Source organism: Malania oleifera, chromosome 5 (assembly GCF_029873635.1).
Source record: "Malania oleifera isolate guangnan ecotype guangnan chromosome 5, ASM2987363v1, whole genome shotgun sequence".
Classification (NCBI taxonomy): Eukaryota; Viridiplantae; Streptophyta; class Magnoliopsida; order Santalales; family Ximeniaceae; genus Malania; species Malania oleifera.
This window is the reverse complement of record NC_080421.1, coordinates 58,231,245-58,246,825: the sequence shown is the minus strand read 5'-3', so window position 1 is coordinate 58,246,825 and position 15,581 is coordinate 58,231,245. Positions and strand designations below refer to the sequence as shown.

General features: G+C 34.2%; 1 non-coding gene across 1 annotated transcript; it reads right to left on the bottom strand.

Annotated features, from left to right (window-relative positions):
• Nucleotides 1-14,896: 14,896 nt before the first annotated feature.
• Nucleotides 14,897-15,007, bottom strand: LOC131156916 (small nucleolar RNA R71). The gene has a single exon (XR_009137178.1). It is a non-coding gene; the product is annotated as a small nucleolar RNA R71 (small nucleolar RNA).
• Nucleotides 15,008-15,581: the final 574 nt, after the last annotated feature.

Below are 15,581 nucleotides of genomic sequence, written 5' to 3'. Positions count from 1 at the left end.
GTGTTATGGTTTAGAAATTATGTTTTTCTCTGGGAAATACTGTCTCATTCATTACTAATAATTTGAAATATCTGAATATCTTTATAACTGTAATACTGTAAAATCTATATATATTGTACTGTAATAAACTCATGCCACACATTTGAGTAAACACAATGTCATGCTTGATTTCTGTATTCTTCTATAATAATAATATTCATAATTCTCTTGAAAGATAATCTGATCTGCATGCTTATAAATACATATTCATAATATTCTGTATGCATATTAAAACTGTTAGCATAGCATATTTCCCTTACCTTAAATCTGAAAAGCCCCTACTAAATTCTGACCCTATACCCATAGGGTTCCTAACTCAACATCCTAAAAACAATATCCTCCAAAACAAAATATTAGTATTTTTCTGTATACAACACTTCTTATAACTGTAAGAAAGCAGATTCTAAATAAAACACCTTACCCTGAATTTGGGTTGAATTTCAAATCAAATTTCCCCACGATATGCTTCGATAGACTTGTAGAGAACCTCGCCAGGAGTGTCGTGGTGGTCTTAGATCCTCAATCCGGTGAAAAATGGGGCCAGGATCGAAGAGAGAAGGGGAGGGGGTTGTGAGAGAGAGAGATCGAGAGAGGAAGGTTTATGCACTGAAGAATTGATTAAAAATATGAGTTTCAGCTATTTATAGGGCTGGATTCGTCGACAAGACATGTCACCTCATCAACGAGTCCTGTAGAAAGTTCTTCAACAAACCCGCACCCTCATCGATGAGTTTCAGTCTACCTTAAATCCTCTCTTGGTATCCTCTCATTGACGAGATGGAACCTCGTCGACGAGATCCTGATGATCCCTCGTTGACGAAACCCCTATGTTCATCGACGAGTCCTATGGGAATTTCTTGGGTTATTACATCTTTGCCCTATAAGGAAGACCAGCTGAACTCAGTCTGGTAATTGAGTTGGGTCTTAGCACCACCCGTAAAGTGTTGTTGGGTTTTTGGCTCCACCTGGTAAATGTAGCTGGGGTATTCCTTGCCCCATAAAGACAGGTTGTAAATGGTTTCTACTCTACCCATTTAAGTGAGCAGGGATAGTGGAATCCTTGGAAGGCATGCCCAAGGCAGGTATGTAGGCTGGTTTGGCCAAACCTTGATAACAAATTTTATGTCTCTCTTTCTCTCTATCTTACTTATTTTTCCGCACTTCAATTTTCATATGTGTATGCTTATTCATTTATAGTTATAATTATTTGCATACAAACATTTAAATTAAATATGATATGTTGCACGCGTGTATGTCTGTATTCATTTTTTAGTTGTTTCATATACATGCATATATTTTAAATGGGATATGATATGTAGTGAATTGGTGTTAATTTTAATTTAGTGAAAAAGTTTTAAAACCCAATTCATCCCACCTCTTGGGATCACACCGTTCTCATCAATTGGTAACAGAGCCTGGTTGCATAAGCTTAACCGCATTTGCATAAAGATTGCAATGACTCATATTTGGTGTATCCTTGTTTTGAGGGTCAAACCTTTGCAAATCCTCTACTATTTTCATTGCATATATTTTACCATTTGATTATTGAAAATGATTATTGTAAAATCAATTGATTGGAGGTTTTGGAAAATGCTTGGCACAAGAGATCATATCCTATAAAAAAATAATTTTTTTTTTGGCATAGTTTCCCAATTTTGGAAATTAAATTAATGAGCATGACATGTTTGTTAATGTATATCTTTTTTCATGCATATTATATTGTGCCTCATGCTACTAATGCTTTTAAAGAAGTTTATATCTTACACTAGTAGTGCTAAGGTTTTTTGGAACCATAAGAGGTATATAGAAACTGAGAGAGAGGAGGACACCACTCCGAGCTTAAACGACTAAGAAGGAGTACATTGAAAGGGTATATCTTGTATCTTTCTACTTGATTAAATGTTTCATACCATGATTCATTTGATATATCTTGTGTTAAATCTTTTATGAATCATGATGTATTTCGTAATGCTAGCGTGTCATCTTATAAGAAATATTTCAAAGAAACTTTGTTAATACTCAAAGGACTTTTGAAATTGTTGTAAATGAAGTTATAATTCTTTAAATGTCTGAATAGTGTTTTTTGCTTAAAATTTTTAAATTTTAAGTATCCATTGCTATTATGCTAAAGACATTCGAGAAGTAAGCCAATATGAAAATTTTAATGAAAATATCTAATCTATTCGCTTAACTTATATATATCATTATGATTGGTTAAAGTTTGAAAATATTGGCTATAGAACGATTAAGTGAATCCCCTTCATTCGGACAAAAACATTTTTAATTGTTAAATGTTTCTTAATTCTATATATGTGCTTGATTACAAAATCTTAAATTTAGCATAATTTGTCTATCACATAGTAATGAGTTTTAGGAAATTGATCATATGCTATGTAATGTGTAATCCTAAACTCATCATTGAGCTTAAATGATTAATCTTTTTCAAATGATAAATTAAATCTAAGGAATTTATAAGTTCATCCCCATATTAGAAAATATTAGTTATGCCAAATACTATTAATTAAATATAAAATTCTTTGATTACATAACTGAGGGGGAGTAGAAAATTTAAAACTCATCCAATAAGCAATAAATTGTATTATGCTTATCTTAGTATATTTATTGGATGATTTGAGTGATAATTTCAATTTATTCATTTTTTATATTATGGATGGATTATGTGATCTGTGTTGAACTAAACGTTTCTATCCATCCTCCGCTTAAAGTTCAATTATATTTGATGGATAATTTTATTTGAATGGAATGCTTAATGTCCATTCTTCGCTTAATTGTAATTTCATTTAATGGACAAATATTTTTTTTATTAGCTATTTTGACCTGCATGGCTGAACTAAATGCCACCTGCATAGCTGATGTAGTGATTTGAATTGCATGCTGGTAGTTGATTTTAGGAGTGCATGCTATTTGTGTGGAACACCATCTGCAAGGTTTTTGCACAACTTTGTGAATTGCATGTTGTAGGAACTCCTAGGATGTATGGTGCATGCTTTTGTGAAATGCAAATTTGGGAAATACTCTATTTATAAACGGCATGCTGCCAAATTTTCATTAGGACATTCCCAATATAATCAAAGATAATAAAACATGCACTACGATAATTATGATATGTTGCATGCTAAAATATCTTTGAAAGGATGGATGAATAATAAAAGAATATTAATTTTCATCCTTAGTTGAAAACGCATGTGAAATAATTTAATAAGGTGGTACATGTTGAATTTTATATACTATGTGCTAAATTGAAAAACATGTACAATCAAAATTCTTTGAATTCTCCTAGGATTCCCTTCATCATATACACATCTTATCATCCTAGGATAACTTAGTTTTTGGACACTATTTGGTCTGAATCTTTGGGTTATGTACTATCACTGAGGACCTAAATGGTAAAGCATCATCCCTTTAATTAAATGTCTCATATTCTGATGATGGTCTGTTGACTAGGGAAAATTGCATGACTTAGGGATATTTTTTCATTTCAAACACACGCATTGAATATTTTGAGTGGCGTTATCTTCATATTGAACCTCTATTGCTTATCTCTTTGAGTATAGTCTTGATAGGCTATCTTGTATTAAAATGAAATACAATATGTCATGCCATATGCTGAATGAGTAATATTTGTTGCATCCTAAAATCTTTTGAAAGGATGTACATGTGATAAATGTTCTCAAATGAACATCATCCTTGAACTAAATGCAAGTACGTATGCATGCAAATATGTAGGGGACCTTGAGCCTTTCTCTTAAGAAAAATGAATACTATTCTCTTGCATGCTAAATTTTGTTATAAAGGATGAACATATATTGAATGTGCTTAAATGAAATTCATCCTTGATCGTAAATGCACTTATGTGTGCTTGAGAATATACTGGGGAGTTTAAGCCCTATCCTTGAGAAAAGGATTAAAAGCACCTAACTCATGGACTCACATTTTCATTGTTTCTACTTTTTGAGTCCTAAATTTTTTTTTAAGTACCTTGAACATCATATCCTGTCTTCATTGAATCATCTTTGATATGGATTGATCTGGTGCGCATTAACACCTTGCACATGAATTAATGTTAAAATTCTAGTGCATGTGTGTGTTAGGGATTTATACTGAAAGACATTGAAAACTAAGGTGTAGTCCCAAGAGGGGGTTGATTTGGATTTAAAATTTTCTTTTACTTCTTTTTAATGTATTCTTGACTTCTTGTTGATTTACCAAATACACAAGAACTTAATTCTTTTAAACAACCAACAACACTTTTGCTTCACCAAACAAGTAATCAATTATTCAATCAAACCAATCAATAAAGCACAATTTTCAAACCATATAATCATAAAACATTCAATCAAGATATACGTTGCAACTTAATAAAATTTCTCATCTTTTTAACTTTCTCTGTAGCCCTTTTGTTAATGCAATCCCTTTGATAATAAATTAGCTTTCTCAATCCACACAATATTCACACTCTTTCCAAAATTCAGAATTCAAATAAACTCTTAGTTAATTTATCTTTGGGTGTTTAACCAAGTAACGTACTCCCCTACGGTTTCAGCAAAATATGGTGTAACCAACGTACTCCCTTTTGGTTTCTACAACCCAAATCAAAATTAAACTTTAAGTTTACTTAATTTCCAAATATACGTAGTATATATGATTACCAATTAAACCATCCACGCAATTTATATGTGCTGAAAATAAAGAGTAAGGGAAAGAGAGTGTGAGACCGGGATTTTTACGAGGTTCGACTTATACCCAGCCTACATCCTCTCCTTTGGCAAACCACCAAAGGATTCACTAAAATTAGTTCCTTTATCGGGTGGAATAACACTGATTACACACTCCTTCAGTAGGTTAGAGCCCGCCTCTCCAAACGATGTACCCTTGTTCGGTCACTCCTTCAATTAGGTTTGAGCTCGCTTCTCTAAGCAATATCCCCTTGTTGAGCCAATGATCCAAAAAATTATTGGCATCGCCAATCTACAAGATACAAATCAAATAGATGTGTACAAAGAATGCTCACACAAAGAGATGATTAGTACAAGTTAAATCTATATACTTCAATCAAATTCACAATATGGAAATATGAAGCTCAAGAAGATATCACCGTAAGCCTTCTTTCTAGGTTGAAAAAATTAAGAGTAGACTCAGAAATTTATTAAATTCATAGAAAATCTCAGTAGTGAAACTCAGAAATTGATTGCACAAGAGAGCTTTGAGAGAATTGGGAGATTTGAAAGCAAGAAAGCTTGTTTGCGGTATTTTTTTGGTGTGTTTAATCCTTAGCCTTGGGGGGTTATTTATAGATGATAAATCAAGTCTATTTCATGTTCCCCAAGTGACTTGGAGTGTTTCCTAAGTTTATAGAAAGTTTAGAGCACAAGAAATATAAGTTTGAATTTAAAAACTTTTAAAAAATATGTCCGTTAGCAGTGTTCAGACAACTGAAGTCTCAGGTTCAGTCGTCTGAGGTGGTTTTGCCTCTCTAGAAAACCTTCAAAAAAATCTTCAAAAGACTGAATTTAATCTTCAGTTGTCTGAAGATATACTTCAAATGTTTGAAGTTACTCTACATGTGCCTGAAGTGGCTCTGTCTGCTGTTCAGTCATCTAAAGTTCCACCGTGAACAATGTTCAGTTTGCTAACAACTTTGAATCCACTTCAGTATTTTGATAATAACTTTTACTATACAACTCCAAATTAGTAATTATTGGTGTCAAAATAAAGATAAGAGAAACTTCTACAACTTTCATGTTGAACACATTTTAAAATAAGGAGTTTTGGATAGAGAAAAATGCACCTCAATGCAGATGTATAAAAAATTACAACATTTGGAAAAAACCTCTTTTTGATGCTTTTCATTCCAAAAATCATTTTAACCTTTCTGAAATATCTTTTGACCTTATAAAAATATTTTCTAAGTATTTTGAAGTTAACCTAAGAGTTTCATGTATCCATATTGAAATTATTTGAAGTACTTACATAAAACTTCCTTAAGATTCCTTCAACTCTTGAAGTCTTCATGTGTATCCTTGCTTTGAGTCCATCTTTTCTTCAAGCTTTCAATGTACTTTAGGCTTTTAGTAAGTTCACTTTAATATGTATGCTCTCATAATCTTCAAGTTTTATTTAAATCATCTTTAAATCCATGCTTTGACTCTTTTAAGCTTCATTTGATCCTTGTGAGCACTTTGATCTTGCTTTCACATATGTGATCCTTGTGAGTTCTAAAATATCACCACTCAACCAAATATGTTAAGTTCCACTTGTTTTTTAGCATCAAAATAAGATTTTAAGCCTTGTAAGGCCAACATACATACTTTATGCAATCAATTTTAGTATTTATTAATAACTTCTGTTATTCCATTTTAATGAGACTCTTTGTGAGCAATGTTTGCTTGACATTATTTATTTAATGATTATGCATGTGTGTTTTTATTCTATGTAGTAGGTGATCTAGTGTGTAGAGTATAACTTATACACAGAAGATTAGATCATTAATTCTTATAGAATATAAGTTTATTGTTCATAGTCTTAAATGAAATTGGACACACCATTGGTAGGACTGTAGCACAAGTTTTTAATAGGTCTGTCTTGACTATTGGGAATGGTACAGTTTCAACTCATTGTGCTAGTACACTTTGTGTGTATTAAATAGGACCATCTTGGGGTAATTTTTTTTATACTGAGTATTTACAAAATTTAATGCCTCATGGTTATTATGAGTGTTTATCCTCTTAATCATGATATGATTATTGGACATGTGCATATAGTATTTATTACTTTGATTCATAGAAGAGTGAGATTCTTTATGGGTCAAAATGCTCAGTGAATTAGGTGATGATATTATGTGTATGGTGAACATTAATTATTGACAGAAACCACATCCTTGTATCGGGATTGATGATATCCCCTTGAGGAAGCTTATAAGTTTTGATTGTGTCAAACTCTGCAGGAAGATTTTGAATCTGGCACATCAAATAAGTTAAGTGGAAGGTCTTAGGGAATTAATATGTCAATTAATTAAATTTTCAGTAATTTAATTTAATAGACGGGTATCATTAATCTTTACGTGGAGAGATAAATAAGCATTTAATAATAGGAGCTCGAAATTTAAATTTCTAATACGACAAGGAGTGCAATTATAATTTTTTAGTGGTATGAATTATAATTAACATAATTAAGGATTAATTCGAGTCAGATTAAGAATTCTTAATTACATGGGAAGCCCTAGTTATATTTTCCTAGAGGTCCCTACTGCAGCCTATATACACATGCTCCATTTAGCAACTAGGAGAGACGAAAAAACTCTCACATAGACAGACATTTTCATGAGAGAAGAAAACCCTAGTAGTCGTTTACGAGCCCACTCTTTCAGAAGCAAGGTGTGTTCAAGAAATACAATAGAAGATTTATGGTCATCTTCAAGAGCTCGTTTTCGTACTTGTAGATTTGGGATCAAACCATGCAAGTCTCGCAAGTATAATCCTAATCACACAATTAGAGATTGCTTGATCTGATTTTTTTTTTGTTATCCGTATGTACGACAACTAGATCTTAGGGCTGTTTCGCAAGTCCCTTCAATTGGTATCAGAGTCTCGATAGATACTGTATATGGATAATAATACCGTGTTCTTCGAAAATAGAATCAATGCACGCTTAGGGTAGAACATGTGTATGCACCAACCTCAATTTTTTAGCGTTCTGTCTGACAAATATAGTCACATGATGTATGTGTTTCCATTGCAATTGTTTATTACAAGATTCGTGGCATGTGAACTTCGGTTATGAAGGCATATGATTTTTTAATCTGATGTAGCTTCATCACATGAATGTATGTTTTGTGATTGCGATTGTTTATTACAAGATTTGAGCATGTGAACTCTAGTTCTAAGGCATAGGATTTTGTAATCTGATGCAGCTTTATCACACGAATGTATGTTTTGTGATTGTGATTATTTATTACAAGATTCATAGCATGTGAACTCTAGTTATGGAGGCAAAGGATTTTGTAATCTGATGCAACTTCATCCAAGAAGGATGCATAGTTGCAGCATATGCATAACAGTGGTGAAAAATAGGAAAAACCCTAGAATAGTGAAGAGGGTTTTCATTCCTATTTTGAATTTGAATTTATTTTTGAATTTGAATTTGAATTTAAATTTACCTAGACCCCTGTGACCTAACTAGACAGGTTGAACCCCATCGGGGGCGTTGTCCTTGGGGTCTCGCCAAACCTTGGCACTATGCAATGGAAAACAAAGATTCACGATGTTATGATGCAAGCTGCTCGACCATAATAGCTGGATATTTATTATATCATATTTCTTGTTTATATATGCTTGCTTGGCGTGTTTTTTGTTCTTGCGTTATGTCATTAGCATGTACAATTTAAAATTTTAATGTTGGGCTATGCATGTGCAACTAGAGAATAAAATTAATTCCCAAGTTATAATACAATTTTTTTTTATAAAAAAATATGAAGGGAATTTGGAATTTTATTTGATGTGTAATATAGTTACCAATATTTGAATATTAAATTTATTTGAATATTAAACACATGTTTGTATCCCTCATTAATTAAATAACTAAGTGGGTGAAGGAATTTATTACATATAAATCTCATGGTCTCCATTACTAGTTTATAGGTGAAGTAATTAATTTTATGTGATGATATTAGTATCTTCCTTCCCATTAGATGGAATTCATTATAGACTCACAAAGTATAAACTCTAGTAATTGTTAGTATTGGGTCACCTCCCCATCTGGAGATTCACTACAGGACAATAGGTATAGTATTATATGATGGTATACACTTAGCTATGAATAATAGTATCCTTACTATCTGAGTCACTGCTAATGTTTATAGGACCGAAGCTAAGTCAGCAGTTTAATTTTACTTGGCATAGTTTCTTGCCTAGATAGTGAAATTAATAGGTCCTCACCTGTTTGCACAAATGTTGAATAGTAGACGACCTCCCATCAAGGTATACTACTCACGGTGTGCTAAGTTGCTGACATATTCTTTAAAAGAAAATATTGGTAGAGGGAACTATATTCTTTTAATTGAATTAAAAGTTTATTATTGATCATCCCATTTTGTTATAATATGTGATTCTCTCTCAAAGAAAACAAACTGGTTGGACTTAATTATATTGACTAGAAAAGGAAGTTGGATATTGTACTAACTGCAAAGGAGTACAAGTATGTGCTCGTAGAGGTTTTTCCACCGAAACCCGGTGAAGGGGCAATCGATGAGGAAACCCAAGCTTACTGGAAGTGAATTGAGGCTGATGAGATGGCACGGCGATACATTTTGGAATCTATGTCGAATCTTCTACAACATCAGCATCAATCTATGCCTTCTACCTATGATATAGTATAGAACCTTAAAGAAATGTTTGGGGATCAAAATCGTGCTGCTAGGCCGACTACTATGAAGGAACTTATGAATACTACTATGGTAGAAGGGACCTCGATAAGAGATCATGTTCTAAAGATGATTGGTTTTCTCAATGAGCTAGAGATCCTTGAAGCTGAAATCGATGGGAAAACCCAGGTCGATATCGTTCTCCAATTGCTACTTGACTCTTTCAAGTAGTTTTGCCTGAACTACAACATGAATAAGCTCTTTTACTCATTGGAAAAACTACTTTAAAAGCTTCAAGTAGCTAAGGGCCTTATCAGGGTGCCAACTATTGCTCTTGCGACTGAGAAAGATTCTTCTTCTAGGCTGAAAGGCCAAAAGAAGTAGAAAAAGGTTCAGAAACAATAGGGAGCTCCTCAAGTAATGCATAGGCCACAAGATGGAGTGAAAAAGGTTAAGGGAAAGTGTTTTCACTACAAATAGCCAAGGCACTGGAAATCACAATGTCTATTTTATCTCACCAAACAAAACAATAAAGGTATATCTGATTCACTAGTAGTTGAAACGTGTTTAGCGGTGATATCTACCAGTACCTGATGTGTAGATATAGGATTCACTAATCATATATGCTAATCGTATATGCAATTCTTTGTAAGGGTTCCAGCAAATCTGTCAGCTAAGTAATGGGGAGATTTACGTATTTCTAAGAGATGGCACAAGAGTGTTAGTAGTTGCAGTACGATATATTCGCATTTCTTTTGGTAGAGATAGGATTTTAATATTGAAAGACTTTTTTTATACCTTCCACTAGGAGGAATTATATCTTAGTTTCCAAGTTGGTTGATCATGGATATTCCTTTTATTTTAATAACTCGGTTATTATTAAGTTAAATAAACATTTTATCTATTGTGGTACATTGGTAGATGGTCTTTATATTATTAATCATGTTTCTTCCTTAGTGCAACTAAATGAATTGAATAATACTGATAAACAACCATGTAAGATAAATAAACCTTTTGAATTGAACCAAACTTATCTTTGACACTTACACCTAGGTCATATTAATCTGAGACGGATTTAAAGGTTGGTTCAAAATGGACCATTAGGTTCATTATAAGTGGAGGCACTACCAGTCTATGAATCCTTCTTAGAAGGTAAGATGACCAAGTTGCCTTTTTTGGCCATGGTCTATCGAGAAAAAGAGGCATTAGAACAGGTTCACTCTAATTTGTGTGGCCCAATGAATATCTAAGCTAGAGGTGGCTTTGAGTATTTCATTACTTTCATTGATGATTACTCAAGGTATAGGTATATTTATTTGATGTGCAATAAGTCTAAATGCTTTGAGAAATTCAAGGTATTTAAGGTAGAAATGGAGAAACATCAGGGTAAATGTATCAAGACACTACAATTTGATCGTAGTAATGAGTACCTCTTAGGAGAATTTGTGGATTACATATCGGAGGAGGGAATAAATCCTAGTTGTCAGCACCTGGTATGTAACAACAGAATGGTATAGCATAAAGAAGGAATAAGACTATCATGGACATGGTCAGATCTATGATGAGTTATTTAGATTTGTATAATTCATTTTTTAGGCATGCACAAGAAATAGAAACCTATATTCTGTACTTGGTCCCATCTAAGTCAGTACCTACTACACCAAAAAAATTGTGGTCTCGGTGCAAACTTAGTCTGCAGCATATTCGGATATGGGGTAGTCTAGCACACATGCTAAAAGGGAAAATAGATAAGTTGGAATCAAGGACAGATGTCTGTTTATTTGTTGGCTACCCTAGAGGAATGAAAGGTGATTTATTTTATTGTCCTAAGGATTAGAAGGGTATTGTTAGCACCAATGCTTGATTCTTAAAAGAGGACTATGTAATGAAGCAATCTAAAACTCAATCAATTCATTTCTATACAAGGTATTTTTAGGACAATGCTCTATTTTCAAACGGCATGTTGCCGAAATTTCTAAAAACCTTTTCCAAACATGTCTTGTACTCAAATGATTCTACTCAATGCCTATGTCTTCATGCTTTATGTTTATCATAGCACTTTTTTGCTATTGCCAAAAGGGGGAGAAGAGGTGCAAAATTGGGCACTTTTGAAAAATATTTGATCTTATAAATCTTTAAAAATTCTCATTGTGCATATTGTCAGGGGGAGTTGTTCTAGACTATACCCACTTTTACATGATGTATTTGTCATCATCAAAAAGGGGGAGAATGTTGAGCTTATAGGTCAAACTCGGTTTTGATTGTGACAAATACTTAGGTATTTAATGTCTATCAAGTTTGTATGCAGGTTCATATTAGCAAGATCACTTGGTGGCATATGAAGGCTTAAAGACTAAAGACCCAAAAGGTTCTTTTTTGTTGTAATTTATATTATGCTTAATTTGGGTCTGTAATAGTAATATAGGAAAATGTCTGTAATAATTATTGCATATCATGCATGTAGAAGGAATAAGCTCAAAAGACCTTAGAAAGACCTTAGGTCCTTACACTTACACGTAAGATTGTCCCAAAATATCACATATATTATCAAGGGACTTAATTGAAGTAAAACAGGATTTAGAGGGATAATTTAGTGAGGCTTCGAGCGACCAAAATGTAGTGTTCAAAACACTTCAAGTGACCAAACCATTGACCAGTCAGAGTGTTGACTTTGTTTCGGGCGATCGAACTAAAAGGACCGTAGTGTCCTCGGTCAACCAAACTCATAATTTGATTTTTCCACCAACTTGCTAGCCTAAACTTTCACATTCAAAATTGCCTCAGGCTGCCGAATACATGAGTTCGGTAAACCAAACTAAGGAACAGGCTATCGAACCTCAGAGAGAATGGAAATCGTCTTTTGTCAGTAAACCAAACCATGACTTAGGCACCCGATTTTTAAAAATCAACTTTTTTAGTTGAGTTTGTTCGAGCGACCAAGCCATGGGTTGGGCACTCGAAACTCTTAGGTTGTTTTAATGTTTACCATGGTTATTTTAAGTTAAACATAGTTAAGTTTCTTAAGTGGTTTTAAAACTAATTTAATAATACCCTACATATCCTCAATGGTTATAATTTTAACCTATTCTATATATAGGGGTTCATTTGCTTGGATTAGGAGGGTGATTAGAAATTTGATTAGCAAAAAACTCTTTGAAAATTTCGAAATCTTATTTTCTCATGCAAAGTCCATACACTCATGTACTCCTATTCCTTTGAGATATCTAGCGTTGTGAGTGTTTTATTCATTGTTATATATTGTTAGAAACCCTTATTTGTGTATTGCTTACTTGCTTTTTGGATTGAGGGTTTAACTTGATTTTCTCCCGTTTTTATATAGTAAATATTTGGTTGGGAAAAAATCTTATAGTTAAGTGGGTCTTTGCATTGTTAGTGCAATACTCATTGGGCTTGTATTTTTGTGTGCAAAACTATTTTTTACAAGCTCAGACTTTGAATATCTCTTTGTGCTTTGATATTGAGAAAACAATTTTTAAGACATTCTAAATTCTATTGGTTCGAATCATTGAAACCCTAAACTGTGATTGAGATTTTATCTTACATAGTTTCAAAGATAAGCTTGATTGATACACTCTTGTGCTTGATTTGAGATAATCATTGTTCTAAGTGTTGATTGCACACATATACCATTGAGCTTATTGTTCATACATTTTTGGTGCATTCTAATTATTACTAGTGCAAATTTGCTTGATTAATAAGCATTATATTTGTACCATCTTGTATTGAAATACTGTTGTATTCCAGGCATGAATTAAGGGGGCAGTAATCCAACTCAAAAATTGGTTGTCAAGGTTGAAGTCAGCTCTATACTAATTGACCTAGTTGTATTTAGGTGCCGCTCCACCTGTTAAGTGGGTCCATAGTGTAATCCTTGTGTTGGTGAGCCAAGGTGGGGATGTAGGCAATTTATCGAACCTCGATAACATTTCTGGTGTTGCTTCTCTTTACAGCTTTCCATTGCATGCTTAATTAGATTACTTATGTCATTTAATTTCCGCCAAATATATATTGATTTATTTTATCCACACTAGATTGACCTTAGACTTGTGTAATACTATTGTTAGTGGTTTGACCTAGGGGATTAATTTTTAAAATACCAATTCACCCCCCTCTTGAGATTACAATAAAACTAACAATAGCCTTTGTAGATTAGTAAGAGACGATTTTCAATTCTTGTTTTGGTGTGTGTATGAAGTGTCTGACAACTTGTGACAAGCAGCAGCGTTCATGTGCTCTCCATTTATATTACACGATCTTCTTTTGTACTTTTTGGCATTAGTGACAGATTATGAATGCAAAGGGATGATCTTTTTACATGCTTTCGTTTTACTTTCATTCATTTACAACTTTCCTTTACTGCTTTCATTTATGGTTTAGATTGTGATGATGTTTAGTGACAAGATTAGCACCTCTATTGCTTCAGTCAAGTACACGTATTAGGTTACAGTCTCCATAGAGGTTCTCGTGATCGTTTGTGATAGAGTATGCTCTGGTTCCCGACCGTGCTTCGGATGGCTAGTGCACCCTTGCTACTCTATGCCATCGAACGCCTCCTTGGGCTGTTTACCCGAGTTCCAGTTAGTTTAGTAAGGCAAACTCATTGAACTTAGAGTACGCAGAACAACATCCTAAACTACACTCATGTCTAAACACTACTTTGTAGGAGTAGGGTTAACTTAAATCTACTTGCCTTCTTCTACATGCTTTCTAGTAAATTGTTAGATTTCAGTCATTGAAAAATACTAGCTTTTTACTTCTCTTTTATACAAGGTTGTAGTAAACTAATTTGGAAGTAACTTAATAATTGCGCTTCAAGTCCCTGAGAATCGACGCGCGACTTCTCCACTTTCTACTGAACTTGGGATTGTTAGGTAGTACAAATTTTATTTTTGTAGTTTAGGACCCAAGCCTCAGAAAGCCTACCAAATTTATAGATCCTGAGATTGAAAGATCCCGCGGATCCATTAGAAAAGTTGCCTCCAATCTAGAGATCATTGAGTGGTCCGAGCCGAAAGTTATGGCCAAACGAAACCCACCAGTTGCTACTGATCAACTCTTGGAACCCCAAGCTTCCCACCTACATAAAATGCGAGAGCAACCACTTCGATCGCTTAGGGACTACTTTGTGCCTAACGCATATACATCGCCATCCTGTATCCGGTTCTCGGATGTTCAGGTGGCATAATTTGAGATTAAAATTTCAATCATCTCGATGCTGCCCAAGTTTCATGGGAACCCCACCAAAAATACTTGTTAGCACCTAGATGAGTTCTTGGAGATTTTTTTCACTATCCACATACCCAATTTTTGTGATGACGCCCTTCGTATTAGGCACATTCCATTCTCTCTGAAGGATAAGGCCAAATATTGGCTTACGTCCTTGAGCCAAACTTGGTAACCAATTAGGCTACCATGCAACATAAATTTTTGGAAAAGTATTTTCTAATTGGGAAGACTAACCATATTCGAAGGGCAATCACAAGTTTCACACAAATGGATGGGGAACTTTTCTTTGAAACCTGGGAGCATTTCAAGGTCTTGCTCTATAAATGCCCACATCATTTGGTTCCCAAGTGGAAATTAGTTCAAACATTTTACGAAGGGTTAGTTGAGGGATATAGGTCCATGGTTGATCCATCATGCAGAGTTACTTTCCTCACAAAGCATGAGAATGAGGCCTAGGTTCTCTTTGAAAACTTGGCTAAAAATTCTCAACAGCACATGGCTGCCACTCGTAGACTATCCAATCCATCAACCTCTAAACCTAAGGGAGTTTATAAGTTCGCCACAAGCTAGGACCTAGCCCCTACCCTACATGCCATATCCAAAAAATTAGTCCAGTGCTTATCCTTAGGACCGCAGACAATGGTGTGTGTAGAGGTTTGTTCAATTTGCTCTGACCATTCCGATACATGTTATAATTGTCCACACGAGCATTCCCAGCCCTAACTTGTGCAAGAAGAAGTGAAGGCCACCCATAATTGGTATGATAAGCCATCCAATGACCTTATTTGAATACCTACAACCTCAGGTGGAAACAACATCCCAACTTCTCTTGGAGGCCACAAACTCCAGGTTTTCAATCCCAAAGACCTCCACATGCCCCTAATGCTTTTCCTCCACACCCATACCAAAATTTCCA